This window comes from Uranotaenia lowii, chromosome 1 (genome assembly GCF_029784155.1).
Source record: "Uranotaenia lowii strain MFRU-FL chromosome 1, ASM2978415v1, whole genome shotgun sequence".
Classification (NCBI taxonomy): Eukaryota; Metazoa; Arthropoda; class Insecta; order Diptera; family Culicidae; genus Uranotaenia; species Uranotaenia lowii.
The window spans coordinates 81,431,947-81,447,436 of record NC_073691.1 but is presented as its reverse complement, the minus strand read 5'-3'; the positions used below and the strand labels follow the sequence as shown (position 1 = coordinate 81,447,436).

Here is a 15,490-nt window from a genome sequence, read left to right as displayed (position 1 = left end):
TTTGTCAGCAAAACCCCACACCGGTCATCAACACTTTGACGACGAAACTAACCCACAATTGTTGATATTTGGCTCGGATGAAAAGGGAAATCTACGAGCTAAGCTTAAGATAATTGAAGAATGAGCATTTACCAGCCAAAACAAAACACTTTTAACCGTTTGAAGATAACAGCAGAGTAAGTGTTTGTGTGAGTTAAAATGAAAATAATTTCTGATGATGTTTTACGTGAACTTACATATGACTTAATTTGACATTTCTATGGGAACGAACTGGTTTCAAATTAATGAGATTCAATGTCAACCACTGAAAGGAACAGTTTACAGTAAAAATTTACTGAAACCGATTCATAAGTGAATTTTATTTCATTCACCAAATTGTAGCGTGGTTCAAAATTTGAATTTTTTAAGGCATTTTTTCCAGGTTCTATTTTTTTTATCTAAGTTGAACTACAATCTCAAAATGTTCAATGAAATTTGATTTTTTAAAGAGAAAACTTTTCCTTATTTTGAAATCCAAACCTGAACCAGTCAACTAACCAACCCCCGGAGACGACAATCAGCATCTGTAGAAGCAGCAGCAATCGATTTCAATAATAATACAACACCCTCTTTAGTTCATACAGATAGGCCGAAATTAGGGGTAGAAAAAATCTGTGAAAAAACGACAACCGGTTTCTGTCTTTCTCTCATTTATCATAGTCATTATCATCCTCATTCTTCTCCATTATCATTACTTATGAGGGTTGAAAAAAATACTAACAAAAAAAACAACCCTCAACGAGGTGAGAGATCAAGCCGAAGAATAGTTGTGAATGGTCAGTCAGCAGAAGTTATCCATTAATGGTACGCTACTATTCAACCGAAACCTCTATATAGATAGTTTGATTATTTCCTCGTTGGACTCCTCCCTGCTGATCCAGTGCCTAACTAGGAACAATCGCATGTTGATTTCGAAATTGAATAATAATATCGAGGCGTTTATGGTCTTCATTGATTTCACTATGGGGAGGATACTGCAAAAAGGATAATAACCTTCATCTAAACAGAATTCTGCAAAGAATTTCATAGAAAGAACAAAGATGACACTTTTTAACTTAAAAAAAACTTTATTTTTAACAAAGAACACCAAAGTTGAGAAAATAGACAGTCAGAGGTAGCTTCATGTAGCTTGCAGCGCGCGACTTTAAGCCAATTCTAACCGTCCGACGTCAACTCCTAAAGAATCATCTTGCAAAGTTGCAAAATGCCTCTTTCTCTCTTACGAACAGAACGTTGAACTTGTCTGCAAGTTTTTGGAGAAAAAAGTCGAAAAAATCCAAGCAAGAGCAAACTTTTCCGGCGATAAATCAAAATACAATGTTTATAGTTTCGATTGTATGAAGCGAGTTGTGACTTCTGATAGCTAAAATTGATCAACGATGATTGAGATTTCTGATAGTTGAAAAAAGCTTGCTTTCTTATTCGTAATTAAGATTTTTGGGGGATTTTGGGGTTTTGGTGATACATTTCAGTTTTGCTTGAACAAGTCATACTTAGAGAGTACACAAAAAATATGTGTTTATAATTGTTTAGCTTTGAGTAGTAAAACATAATAAAAAGGAATTTTTTTAAATCCTAACTTTCGAAATAAAGTTCTAGAAAAGCAATTAAAAAAAATTAAAATAAATAATAAATAATGAATTTTGAAGATTTCATTTATGAGAAGAACTTTTTGAATCCTCTTACATTAGCAAATAATAACCTAATTCCTTTCAACCACAAAATATTAAGGAATAAAAATAAGAGATTATTTTTGCGGTTCAAACCAGATTCATTTTCTGCCCTCATAACCTGATTATAATTTAAAATTTCGATTATAAACATTGTTTTTGAATAACTTAGCAGTTTTGAATAATTTATTCAGTCTGTAAAGCTTCAACTAGCTAAGACAGTGTATCTCTTTAGTTTGCAATAGGAAAACCAGTAAAATATATTTACAATTTTTGCTAATTTTTGCTTGAAATAAAAGTACTAAGTTCTTTGACCAGCAAAAAATCATAAAAAAATTATTTCATAATAAGAATCCTGAGAACATTTTTATGAAATTAAAATTTATATTTTGCAAAGATCGAAATCATAAAAATAAATTCAAATTTTATTTTAATATCTTGTGTTTGTGCTCGTTTGTGTTTCTTAACTGACTCTGATCAAATATTAAATTTTGAATCTAGAATTGAAACTATTATACTGCGATCTCCTGCAATTTGAATCCTTAATGAAATTCTCACATTGATGTTTATCTTGATTATAAAACTTAACTTCGTGCTGAACCGGAATCTGATTTTGACTATTTGACTGAATATGACTACTATTTTTTTTAACTTAGTATCAGATAATAATTTCTTTTAATCATGAATCAACAATCAAAATTTGTTTCAAAACTCTCAACCAGAAATCTCTTACCTGAATTCTGAGTTTTCGCCTTTTAATATGATTTCTTTCTTCAGTTATTTATTTCAAATTCAATTTGTAAATCTAAATATAAATTGTGAATGATGAAACTGTTTCGGATTTTCTGGAATCACCAAATTCTGGATCACCATTATGAAACTTTCTTAGATTTCATGTTTCTTTTCCCAATTTATTATCCAAGCTGGAATTCAATAACGAAAAAACTGAATAAAGAATCCGAAATCTGATCCCAGACATCCAATTTTAATGTTCATAAGCAAATTTTCTTCCACAAAATCTAAAATTATTCTAACCTCAGTCTACCAGATATTTTTCTACTTATATCCGGGCCGTGCAAATTCGGGTTATTTTCCCCAATATCCGCCAATATAAAAATTATTTAATAAAAACCATAACGAAAAGAACTTAAAACCGGGTTTCTATATCGAACACATCAATCAATTTAAATCATAGTTTAAGTTTCCAAAAAATCGTTCATTTAATTTTTAATGAAATTTGTTCAAGAAATTTGGACTGCAAATACGTGATTATATATGTTTGGGCAGACCATGTCGGATGTAAAGGAAAACAAGACTTGTTTTATGAACGGTCTAACCAAAAAGAGAGATTTTATTTCAGTTCGATTTAAAATTACAACTTTTCCCGCTAAATTATTTATGAAATAACAATAGAATGAATAACTGGCACCATTATAGCGATGTTCAGATGGACACTATACTTTAAGGCGTTTTCCATTCTAGCCAGGGTGACCAATATCTTCGAGATTGAACATACCGGCCAGCTAAAACAAATGTTTTAACGTCGGTAGCCCTATTTTTGTTTTGGTTGATGGAACATCAACACACTCGATCGATAGACATTGGATTTGGACTACTGGCGCTGGTTACTCCGGGACTAAAATTTCATCGAACTTGCGACTGCTGGACTTTCAGGTTTGGACCATTAGCTTTTTGGAAGCAGTACCTGGACACTGGATACTTTTGTTTCGGAACTGGTACGTACATCGGACGATCAAATCGGTTTCTGGCATCGACTATGCGGGACAATATTCTGCGGGACTACTACACTGCGGGTCAACGGTTCTGCGGGACAACGGCTCAGAAACTCTGCGGGACAAATACTCTGCGGGACAACGTTTCTGAGGGCCAATGTGGTTGCGGGACAACAACTCTGCGGGACAACTACTCTGCGGGACAATTACTCTGTGGGACAACGTTTCTGAGGGCCAATGTGGTTGCGGTTCAACGGGTTTGCGGTTCAGTGTCACTGCGTACTCTTCTGGGGTAGGAATTCAAATTCGGGTACTAGTAGTAACCTTCTATTGAAAACGGGGATTTTGGTGTTCGTCTAGGGCAGTGGTTTTCAAAGTGGTCCCTACCGCCCCCTTGGGGGCGCACAGTGGGCCAAGAACCACACTTTTGCGGTCAAAATTGACTGCAGGCCAGAGGCTTCGTTGTAGCTCATCGGTGTCTTGGTGGAAACGACGAAAATCCGACTTTTCTACAAGAAATGCGAATGTTTTCTTCGAAAAAGGTCTTTTAATATGTGAATTTGTATTGAAAATCAACCAACTTTATTAAATCATTTCGCAAGGAACCCACGAGAACCCACCGACATTTTTTACATGCATTAAGATCATAATCACAACTGTCACTTCTCAAAAAATGAGGTGCGCCAAACTGCTCGCAAGCAAGTTATTGCAATTTGAAAAATGTATAATTTTAACCTATTTTTTGCGATTTTGACAGAAAAAAACTGCGAACCGAAAAAGTTTTCCACTAGAATATCTCATTTGAGTCTATTCCAATCGAATACTGTGGGAATTTTAGTAATTGTTTAGCTAAAAACAAAAATAGGTGAAAAAACCATTTTTTGCAAGGTTTCTTAAATATTTATTTTTGCAAGGTAAGAACAGAACATAGAGCTCAACAATGTTCTACAAAGTTGATGCTAAAGGTATAATAAACAACTTTGTAGAAGAAACTATGCATGTATCTTGCTTCTGTAAAAAGTTAGATTTTGGCGCCACCTTACGGAGAAAAATAGAACTAGTTTAAATCCATCAATAGATAGCGCAAATATAATCGAGTAACTTTGTCCAAGACACCGATGAGCTACAACGAAGCCTCTGGCCTGCAGTCAATTTTGACCGCAAAAGTGTGGTTCCTGGCCCACTGTGGGGCGTTGAGAGCTTCCAGGGGGGCGGTGAGCTCAATGTTGAAATTGGGGGGCGTTGGAAGGGCTCATGGGGGCGGTGAGGTCGTAATTCACGTTTTCACAAATCACAAAACAACGTAGATTTGGAATAACAACTAGTAAGTTCGATGTACAAAATGAAATTACGTTACAAATCTAGATATCAGGTTGAAGACTAAAACATCTATGATTTCACAGAGCCGCAAGCAAATTTTTGTTCCAGTATCTCAATAATTATTTTTAAAGGTAACTTCAAGATTTTTTTTATATTGTCACTGATTTTGTATAAATACGCTCTACAAGTTGATCTTGTTTGGTAAGATTACTTAAAGGTTTGTAACACGGAGTTAGCTCAGTGGGTGGGGATTTGGGAAAGGTAAACAAATGGGAACTCAGGGTCGTTTTGATGATGCAACGCGACACTTCCTTTCCGCGGAACTCGCAGCAGAGTGATCCAGTTAGAATCGAGTCGACCAGGGGCGTACACGGGTGATTACTTCGCATGCTAGCAACCAGTCCACACTATTAATGAACATTAAATCGAGGCGGGCAAAGCATGTAATCTCATGAAAGTGAACTTTTAAGCAAATGATTGGAAAAACGAATATGAATTTAAGAAAGGTGTAAATCAACCAATTATCTCTTGCAAATTACTAAAGCCTGAATTTGTATACAAACATAATGTTGGGGTTTATTTTAAACAATTTTTGGGAAGGTGACGTCACATTTTCATTTTAGCATACTTGCGGTTTTCTTCTTCGTACTTAGCTGCAGCATGCAGCGGAACCGTTGAACGATGTTTGTAAGCCAGAACTAGGTTGAGTCGACGGAATTCCATCGAAAGTTGATAGGGTTGTTTTCAACGACGAAGATAGCTTCAGCAGGCCTCTTTCCGGCGTCCCGGAAGAGCCTGGAACTTGTTGTTGATGATCTCAGCTTTTACCAAGCACCGGGAGGGCTTCGTCGACAACCTTGAAGTGGCGAGCAAGGTTAGGGTTGTGGTCTCTTCTGTCTGCTTCTGGATTTGGGTTTCTAGTGCCGCTGTGCGTTCTAGCTGGACGATGTTACTGGAGAAAAAGCATGCGAACAAGAAAAGGCCCTCTTGGACCTGCCAAGTAAGGTTATAATACTAGCGACTAAATAACATCGTCCACGTGGTTCACAAATTGTTTTGTTTTACACACAAACATTTACCTTTTCTTTTAAATGTGTTTTGTTCTGCTTAACGTTCACAATGTGTTGTTCTTTTAACGATTTTTTTGGCTATAACATATTTACATAAAACTTTTAACATGTGCTTTTCGACTTCAATGTTTCGTTCTTATTTTACTAACCGTACTATTTTTCCGCATTTTAATTTACACTGTACTAATCATTGTACTTTTAATGTGTTTTTGTTTTTGTACTCTAGAATAAGAAGAAATAGGTTAATCAATTTACACCATACAATTTAATAAATTTTTACTTTAACGACACAAGACGCGCACTACTTTTCTTTAACGAGATCACAGACAGAAAGAACATGCTCAGTGGTGCCAAAATTCGCGAGACCTACAATTTCGGCCGACGCCCATACATCCTGCAAAATTACATGGTGCGTCGTTCTCTGGGTGCCCACACTTCCCCGCGACGACCCTGGTTGAGCACGACGCCTATGGATCACTCAGAGAAAGAGAGTGCCTGTGCGGAATGACAGTTGGGATGGGTGAAGTTAGCCGTTCTTTTGGGTGAAATTTGTTGTTTTTCCGTAAAGGACAGGGATTACTGGATTTTGTGGCGGAGCCACACAAAAATATGTAACAGACGGTTACATTACCCCATCGTCCCTTCTCAAAATGAATGAACTTTCATTCATTTTGTTATTAGAGAGATGAATGCAACAGTCCAATTGAAATAATTTATTTTGATCTAATCAAAAGAATATTTCTTTACTATGGGGTCATTTTAAACGAAGTACCTATATCTCAATCATCACTTGATTGGAACAGTATCGTTTGTTTCAGTGTAGCAATTTTACTGACGGTCACTCACGACAACGTCAAGTTACTGAGTGTTTCGTTGACGGTCACTCTTGACAAACGTCAACAACGAAAGGGGGAATGAAAAAATTCAATGTAAACATTGGAGCTGGTATCCGATCATTCTTCGGGAATCTATTCGGTTCAAATTTCACGGTAAGTACCCTCTAAAAGTTGATTGTTTGCTAATTTTAGTTAATTAATCAGTTTTTCTATCTCTTTTCTATTTTCCAGCTTAAATTGCGGAGAGGGATAAGTCCGGAAGAACCCGATTGTAAGAGAAGTGTTTGATCCTTTCAGCTTGATTTGCTTCAACATATCCGAATATAGGATAACAAAAGTTGAGCAATCTTCGTTTATAATTTTTTTTTCTGTGTCTTTTTCCAATATTCGCATCACAAGGACCGCGGTTCCAGGGACGGAAGAAAACAGACAACAATCGGTTTCAGGTAGGTTTTATGTATCATCACAATTAGTGAGTAGATACTTTCTAATACTTTCTTTTTTCCAGTAGCTGAGCATTAATTCGGTCACGGTGAAGAACCCAGTTGACTTCCCGGACAAGCTCTAGTGCCATACTAATAAGGATCCGTTGAAGGAAAAACGATGGCGGATATTCCGTTCTGAAATCAGGAATCGCAACAGTTTTAAACCAAAAGTGTTTCATATTTTACTTTTTTCAATTCCAAATAAATAAATTGCATATAAAATTTTCCTTTTTATCCAAAATTCCCTTTTCAATGATTCTAGTTACATTCGACGATCGACTGATGAATAAATTCGATAATTCTACGCGTAAAGCTGTTTGAGGCATTTTCAATTATGTTTATGAGATTCCCTTTTGTAATAACATTAATTAGGTTTCAGGGAGTTCTTGATAGAATAATTTACTATGACTTTCTCATTCATTTTTCGCCAGATTAGACAATTGTAACTTAGGCGTAGGTTAGATTGAGGGTGAATCTCAAATCAATCTAGAACTATTTGAAACTTCCGAAAACACAATCAAAATAATTTTTATTGACTTTTCAAAACTCAGTTATTCATTTTGACACCAACAAATTTTTCTATTTAGAAAATCAAAACAATGAAAAAACATCTAAGACCAGAAGTTTTGTTTCTTCCTGGAGGTGGTTTATGTAAAGAAAATTTTATCAAGCTACAAAAGTTTTGTGCAAACGTGACTTCTAATTGGTCAGTGCAATTGATAAAGAACAATTCAAGTTTTACCATCTTTACAAAATCATATTCTAAATATTTACAAATTTAAATAACCGTATCTAGTAATAAATAATAGTAATGAACAAATTATAATAGTTTCTAGTTATTTTGGCCATTTTTTTGGCGATCTTAAAATCATCTTCGAATTTCCTTTGCGGATATTTTTCATCACACTTTGCATGCTAAGCATGCCACTAAAATCGTTTGAACTTGTTAGAAATTTGTACAAGAAAATCTTTTTCGTCCGTATAGTATTTTTCACTTTTTGATTCACATTCTGTGTTCATTTCCAGTTCGATTCAAATCCAATTTCAATTCTGAAAACAAAAAAGAATATTAATAGGGTAATTAAGATTTTCAAAAAATAATAATAGGGAAACTGTTATTTGCACATCGCTATAAATAATCTATTTTAATAAACTGATAGATGATATTTTCATCAGTGGCAAAGAGCCGACCTTCGAAGTAATTCGAAGATCCAATAATGCAAAGATTTCGATGTTCCAACATATTTGTATGACGTGATATAAGTCTTTTCACAAAATACCAACTCAAAACTCTCTGTTATCAGATTCACGATCGTTAGAAGAACGATTCAATAGCCTAACAGGAACTGTTACTATTCCTCCCTCCGGGATTTTGGGGAAATGTACCGTTGCTAAATTTTTTTGCGGGCGCCAATTGTAACACGGAGTTAGCTCAGTGGGTGGGGATTTGGGAAAGGTAAACAAATGGGAACTCAGGGTCGTTTTGATGATGCAACGCGACACTTCCTTTCCGCGGAACTCGCAGCAGAGTGATCCAGTTAGAATCGAGTCGACCAGGGGCGTACACGGGTGATTACTTCGCATGCTAGCAACCAGTCCACACTATTAATGAACATTAAATCGAGGCGGGCAAAGCATGTAATCTCATGAAAGTGAACTTTTAAGCAAATGATTGGAAAAACGAATATGAATTTAAGAAAGGTGTAAATCAACCAATTATCTCTTGCAAATTACTAAAGCCTGAATTTGTATACAAACATAATGTTGGGGTTTATTTTAAACAATTTTTGGGAAGGTGACGTCACATTTTCATTTTAGCATACTTGCGGTTTTCTTCTTCGTACTTAGCTGCAGCATGCAGCGGAACCGTTGAACGATGTTTGTAAGCCAGAACTAGGTTGAGTCGACGGAATTCCATCGAAAGTTGATAGGGTTGTTTTCAACGACGAAGATAGCTTCAGCAGGCCTCTTTCCGGCGTCCCGGAAGAGCCTGGAACTTGTTGTTGATGATCTCAGCTTTTACCAAGCACCGGGAGGGCTTCGTCGACAACCTTGAAGTGGCGAGCAAGGTTAGGGTTGTGGTCTCTTCTGTCTGCTTCTGGATTTGGGTTTCTAGTGCCGCTGTGCGTTCTAGCTGGACGATGTTACTGGAGAAAAAGCATGCGAACAAGAAAAGGCCCTCTTGGACCTGCCAAGTAAGGTTATAATACTAGCGACTAAATAACATCGTCCACGTGGTTCACAAATTGTTTTGTTTTACACACAAACATTTACCTTTTCTTTTAAATGTGTTTTGTTCTGCTTAACGTTCACAATGTGTTGTTCTTTTAACGATTTTTTTGGCTATAACATATTTACATAAAACTTTTAACATGTGCTTTTCGACTTCAATGTTTCGTTCTTATTTTACTAACCGTACTATTTTTCCGCATTTTAATTTACACTGTACTAATCATTGTACTTTTAATGTGTTTTTGTTTTTGTACTCTAGAATAAGAAGAAATAGGTTAATCAATTTACACCATACAATTTAATAAATTTTTACTTTAACGACACAAGACGCGCACTACTTTTCTTTAACGAGATCACAGACAGAAAGAACATGCTCAGTGGTGCCAAAATTCGCGAGACCTACAATTTCGGCCGACGCCCATACATCCTGCAAAATTACATGGTGCGTCGTTCTCTGGGTGCCCACACTTCCCCGCGACGACCCTGGTTGAGCACGACGCCTATGGATCACTCAGAGAAAGAGAGTGCCTGTGCGGAATGACAGTTGGGATGGGTGAAGTTAGCCGTTCTTTTGGGTGAAATTTGTTGTTTTTCCGTAAAGGACAGGGATTACTGGATTTTGTGGCGGAGCCACACAAAAATATGTAACAGACGGTTACAGGTTGCCAAACTGCTCAGTTTTATCAGGGTTTGCCCGGATATTTATTGAAAAACTCGACAAAAGTCTGGTTCGGCCTGGTTGCCCGGATTTCATTGAAACAAGCCCGGATTTTGCCCGGAATTATTCACTTCATTTACCAAAACAAATAAAATAAAAACAAATTGTATTGTTATAATTTTTATTTATGCGTTCAAAAAGAATTTTTTTTAGCATATTTTTCGGTAATATTTTTTCTTGATTTTTTGTATTGAAACTCCTAGGTTTTGACAAAATTTGCCTGGATATTACCCGGGTTTTGTCAACGATCCAGATTTTCATTTTTTTAATAGATTTTCTGATAATTTGCCCAGGGGGGCGTTGAGCTTGAAAACTTTGCCAAAGGGGGCGGTGAGTGAAAAAAGTTTGAAAACCACTGGTCTAGGGTTACTTGGCCGGATCGGGGATCGCTCTGGGGTGATTCGTCGGGATAGCTTAACGCTGTAGCACGAGATATCTACTCCTGGCGAAAGCTTTCCCATCCTGGTCACGGCACCAATGTTTGGGCAGACCATGTCGGATGTAAAGGAAAACAAGACTTGTTTTATGAACGGTCTAACCAAAAAGAGAGATTTTATTTTAGTTCGATTTAAAATTACAACTTTTCCCGCTAAATTATTTATGAAATAACAATAGAATGAATAACTGGCGCCATTATAGCGATGTTCAGATGGACACTATACTTTAAGGCGTTTTCCATTCTAGCCAGAGTGACCAATATCTTCGAGATTGAACAATATATATTTCTAATGAATCAATTCAAATTTTCGTTGAATTTTCTAATAAATGAAAAAAAAAAATCATTTATTATTTTGAAACATCTGGGCAATCTGGCAAGCTAAGTCTTATGTTATTAAAATTCGTTATTCGGGACTCAAATTCTATCAACAAGTGTGAAATTTTTGAAAAACTGTAGTAGAGTTGTGGACTTGGAATAAGGTTTCGAGGTTTTTGCTTTAGTTGTGAGTCGAGATAATTACACTTGAACTATTTCTATCGTTCATCAAATTTTGATTATGAATTTAAAATTTTGAGTTTAGAGAAGAACATTTCACTTTTTCGAACCTCATGGGAGGGTGGAGGTATGTGGTGGTTTAACCATCAAAACCCCTCCCGATCCTACAACCATGTTCCTATTGTGTTAATTTTTCAGCAAAAAAAATCTCCGTATCATCTTTACAGTAAAATTGAAAAAATAAACAACTAGGTTCTCAAGCGACGAAAATATTATTATTTTTGAGCACCGGAAAATAAGCTTTTATTATAGTTCAATCATCTTGATATATAAGATACGCACTGCAACATGCCTCAACATCCCTCAATTTTCACCAAAGGTAAATAAAAAAAAATCGCCTCGACCAGGAATCGAACTCGAGTCTACTGATTACCTCTCCGACACCTTACCAATATGCAAAATCGTCAGATGAAACAAGTGTAGCTGTAGCTCTATAATTAGGTTGACTTAATCGAGTTGAATTCGCTGCTAGATTCTACGGCAGAAAATGCTCATCGTGCCCCAATTAATTGTGCTTATACTGCCCCAGTGGGGGTTCCCATTATGCCCCGACAGTGACTGAGTTTTAGCTTCAGTAAAAAAATGCATTTTAAACGTTTTTTCTACATTTTTAATTTTTATCCAGCTAGGAATAATCTTTTTTAGTGTCTGAACACGAAACAGTAAAGAACTTACAAATTATAGCTGTTTTCTATGGTTTAATTAGCGCCCTTCTTAAGGTGCCCATTATGCACTTAACTCCCCCTCAATCGTGTAAATACTACTTTGCTTTAGCATAACTGATCATACATCCTGTTTATCAAAATTTTGTTTCGCTATTCCATGCCCAGAAGGAAATTAATGTCTGACTGAATCAACCTAAAGATAAGGTTGAAATGGTAGAACATGCAGCGCTAGATCAGCCAGGCATTTTTTCTTTTGTGCAAACATCAGTTTCTGTTCAATTCGACTGAATTTAGGGATCAGAACCGGGCAACTATATTTTTAAATGCGTTGACGTTGCTATCCGATGAGATAACGATTTTTTTTGGATAAGGTTTCGACTATTTACCGCTTGAACCGTCCACGGAAGCCCGGCAAGAACACCTGTGTCCGTGGTCCAAACAGCCGGTTTAGACCCAAATTCCGACCAGAGCGGTGATCCATTATACCGGTTTCAACTAAACTTTTTTTAGAGCTGGAATAAGGATTGATCCAAAACTGATGAGATTTGGATCCAATTTGACGCAGTTCTAAATCGTTTGACGAGTGCAGTTGCCAGTTTTTTCATTGGATCGGATCTAATTTCTTTGGTTCAATTCATGTATAAATTAGACCCAAGAATAGACCACTAATACAGATGCTCTAATTGTTCTCCAATTTAAGCGACGACCTCAGCAGGCGGAAAAATAGCTTTTTTGTGAGTTTTTTTACTTTTGTACTTTAACGTTTTATTAATTAGTCTATATTTTTTATAAAAAAAAATTATTTTTTTTCTCCTCATTTTACATTATAAAATAGTTTCTGAAGATGGTTGAAATAAACAGTAAACTGAAACGTAAAAATTAAGCAAATCTTTTCTTCTAATCATCACCGAACAACATCAACGAGAACCCCCAAAAGAAAAGTGGTATAATTGGTCAAGACGAAAATCAAGCGGAAATCAATAAGATAAATCCAGAGGTTAGCTAAGGAAGTGATATCTCGAATTCTTCCATGCAACGATTGGTCAAAGATGACCTAAATGCTTCATCGAAGACAAGATCAAATCGCCATTTCATGACAGAACGAATTGAAGCATTGTGGCCTGAGCGCTCGAAGCTATTTCTGTATATGTTGAAGAAAAAGAAGCTGATTCTCATGTTCTCAGGCAGGAAACTTTTCACGATTGATCCTCTCACGCAAATCTCGATTCTCCAAAGGCTTCGTCCTCGATGATAACGCACACCGGCGGCTTCTGCTTCTTATATTTCATGTCTTGTCTATATGGACCAACCTTACCTTAGAACGATGGACGGTGATGAGAGGGGATCCCACTTTTACAACACTTCTCCAACTGAGGCAGTCTTCTAACCGGCGTAAGCACACATGATTTTCCGGTCCAAAGTTTTGTCCATCGAGCTCAGTTTCCACCCAGAGTGTGAAATTGAACTGTAAAACCTAACACACAGCGGAAATCAGCTGTTTAAACATCATCCGGAATAAGCAGGGTTGTATCGAGATCATGCTTAGACACAATGAAAAACTAGACAGCTGCTAGCTTTGTATGGAAATTCAAAATTTTCAAATTTTTAACCTCCTAAATTTTTTTTTGTTTTTCTGCCAATCAAAGCAATAAAAACTTTGGAAACGATTCATTCAGTCCTGAACTAGCACAATGCGTTTTAATTTTGTATAATTTTTGTTTTGGGAAAACAAAATTTTTCATCAAACAAGCACCAGAGATGTACGGAAAGTTTAAAAAAAACTTTGGATTTAAAATATTCCTTGATTCTTGCAATACATTTCATGTCAACAAACCACCTTCATCCCAGAAAAGATATTCGATGTAATACAGAAAAATATATTCAAAATATATTTTTTTTATATTTTAGCTTTTTTGGATTGCAAATTTGAAAGCTATTTAACCGTAGGATGAAAAGAAAAAACCCAAAAAAACTGTTTGGTACAGCCAATAAGTTTGATGGTTTAAATAAACTTCGACAAAAACATTGCATGAAATTTTTGAAAGCCCTAGCAAGCAAAACATGCATTTTTTCAATAATTTTAATTGGTTTAATTAAGTTCAATAATTGGTCATTGGTTTGGAAATGGTTAAAACTGTTTTAATAAAAATCTTAGCTGCTTCTCTTGTTAGCATAAAATGAAGCTTAGAAATATACAAAACAAATATTTAAGGAAAAACTTCATTTCAAGCTTATTTGCATTCCTGGATGATTTAATCTGCGAAAATTTCTTATTTCATACAAATTTCCATAAACATTTGAAATGCTACGGTGAAACGGTGCGCTATTTTAGGAATGTATCGAATCATCTAAAATTTTACACTGATGCTTGGTGACCCAAAAGGCATCTCAAAAACATATGGGGTCAAAGTCATTTTTTGCAGCAGGGTTATAAACCACCCTTTAGTAGTAAAAATTTTCGTGGATAAAATGTAATCCTTCAATCATCAATATTATGTATTTAAAGTATTTGAAAATGTTAGGTTATAATATACACTCATAAAAAGTTTGAGCCAAGGTTTTGATACAAGTAAACATATTTTCAATGCAAAGTTTAAAATTTATGCAATTTCTTAAATTTTGGAGTTGACCGGGATAAGTAATAAAATTAAAAACAAAGTTCTAAAATTGAAAGGTTAGGAAAGTAAACTTCCAATTTAATTTCAAAGATACAAGCCTATTTCGGGATAATTTTCTGTTTCAATCAATTAAAATTCCAATATAAATTGTGTCCAGATATTAAAGTTTTGCCCTTAATAGAATTGTCTAACTGAGAAATATAAATTGATCAATTAAAGTAATCCAAACTTTCAGATTTTTGTCATTTGATCCATACATTTGTAAAGGAACATACATATTTATTTGATTCAAAACAGTTGAGATTAGAAAATTGATTTGTTGCTCCAACTCTCATAAAAGTCGCGTATCGAAAAAATCCGAACTCCATGCAAAAGGTCGAAATCGAAAATTTTGATCTCTTATACTTTTCAAGAGTTTTTAACCTTGCTGTAACGTTCTAGTAGTTCACACTGCTGACATGTACGGGTTAAAACAATCCCAATCTTGATCAGGGATTAGGATCAGGAGTATAAGGATCCAGTATTTGGATCCAAACGATGTTCCGGGATTAGAATCAATATCCAGTATTAGCAATTTGATCAGGATTTCATTGAGGAAAACATAATCTTCTGCATTAATCGGATTGCGTGATAGAGATAGAAGTGATCCTTAAAAACGGAGTGCGTTCATAATAGTTTATTTTGGTTTTCTGAGCTCCGCCGGCAAAAAGCATGGATCAATCAACTCAAGTAATGTAAAGAGAATACAATAAAAAAATTCATGCAATTTAAACAGTATCCCTTGGGTTTAAGGAAGCTTAAAAAGAATTTTCATCAGTAGGCACATTCCCTATGAAAATGGTTGGAATTTCCTGAGTAAATACAAATGAAAAAAAAAAACCATTGAAAACTTATCTTCTAATTTATTAACCTAACAAAAACCATTCCAGTTATAAAAGTCAGGTGCTGACATCATCATCCAGACCTTGTTCGCCGTTTAGGAAAAACAACATATTGATCACCTGCACACAGTCAGGATCGGGAACATGCAAATCAGAGCGATCGTTTCGGGTAACCTTAGATTCGTGCCACAATTAGTGGAAATCATAAAACTTTCAGAAATCTAGCTAG

At 35.6% G+C, this 15,490-nt stretch overlaps 1 protein-coding gene and 2 long non-coding RNA genes across 4 annotated transcripts in view; all 3 read right to left on the bottom strand.

Moving 5' to 3' along the window:
- The window catches only part of LOC129740565 (protein gone early), a 376,826-nt gene that overhangs the window by 42,537 nt on the left and 318,799 nt on the right, over nt 1-15,490 (bottom strand). The window lies entirely within an intron of this gene.
- Nucleotides 5,077-6,473, bottom strand: LOC129740576 (uncharacterized). Its single transcript, XR_008736290.1, has 4 exons — nt 6,113-6,473; nt 5,982-6,054; nt 5,842-5,910; nt 5,077-5,755 (listed from the first exon to the last, which is right to left on the bottom strand). It is a non-coding gene; the product is annotated as an uncharacterized LOC129740576 (long non-coding RNA).
- On the bottom strand, nt 8,392-9,863 carry LOC129740575 (uncharacterized). Its single transcript, XR_008736289.1, has 4 exons — nt 9,699-9,863; nt 9,568-9,640; nt 9,428-9,496; nt 8,392-9,341 (listed from the first exon to the last, which is right to left on the bottom strand). It is a non-coding gene; the product is annotated as an uncharacterized LOC129740575 (long non-coding RNA).